Source organism: Lathyrus oleraceus, chromosome 6, assembly GCF_024323335.1.
Source record: "Lathyrus oleraceus cultivar Zhongwan6 chromosome 6, CAAS_Psat_ZW6_1.0, whole genome shotgun sequence".
Classification (NCBI taxonomy): Eukaryota; Viridiplantae; Streptophyta; class Magnoliopsida; order Fabales; family Fabaceae; genus Lathyrus; species Lathyrus oleraceus.
In genome coordinates, this window is record NC_066584.1 from 417,578,565 (window position 1) to 417,579,491 (window position 927).

Below are 927 nucleotides of genomic sequence, written 5' to 3' on the forward strand. Positions count from 1 at the left end.
GCTCCACCCGCAATCGAAGCAAACAACTTCGAACTTAAACTTTCACTATTGCAAGCAGTGCAACAGAACCAATTCTCTGGAAATCCTACCGAGGATCCAAACCTTCACTTATCCGTATTTGTCCAATACGCTGATACTGTTAAAGCTAATGGTGTCACTTCAGAGGCAATCCGACTTCGTATCTTTCCTTTCTCGTTAAGAGATAGCGCTAGAAGATGGCTTCAGTCTCTTCCTTCCAACTCAGTCACCACGTGGAACGAGTTGAAGAAAGTCTTCCTTGCTCGATATTTTCCGCCGAGCAAAACAACTATGTTAAGAGCCCAGATAAATGGATTTAAACAGAAAGATAACGAGTCTCTTTTCGAAGCATGGGAAAGATACAAAGACATGATGAGACTTTGTCCACACCATGGTTTAGAGGACTGGTTAGTGATTCATACCTTCTATAATGGTCTCTTGTACAACACGAGGTTAACAATAGACGCCGCCGCAGGTGGTGCACTTATGAACAAACCTTACGCTGATGCTTATCAACTTATCGAGAGCATGGCCCAAAACCACTATCAGTGGGGAAGCGAAAGAACAATGGTAGAAAAACCTCAAACGAAAAGTGGCATGTACGAGATAAGTAACCTTGATCATGTTAATGCAAAAGTGGATATTCTGGTCCAGAAAATTGAAAGTTTAAATGTATCACCTCCAGCCACCGTGGTTGCCATAACTCAGAATTGCGAGGTCTGTGGAATCCAAGGTCACACTCCTGCAGATTGTCAGCTCCTAACAGGAATCCAAGCAGAGCAAGTAAACTATGCTCAAGGAAATCCCTACTCGCATACCTATAACTCCAACTGGAAGAATCATCCTAATTTTTCATATAAGAGTAATAATGCCTTATACGCGCCTGGACAAGCTCCAAATCAAGCCCCA

At 42.8% G+C, this 927-nt stretch overlaps 1 non-coding gene across 1 annotated transcript; it reads right to left on the reverse strand.

Annotated features, from left to right (window-relative positions):
* Positions 1–309: 309 nt before the first annotated feature.
* LOC127099811 (small nucleolar RNA R71) lies at positions 310–416 on the reverse strand. Its single transcript, XR_007794279.1, has one exon. It is a non-coding gene; the product is annotated as a small nucleolar RNA R71 (small nucleolar RNA).
* Positions 417–927: the final 511 nt, after the last annotated feature.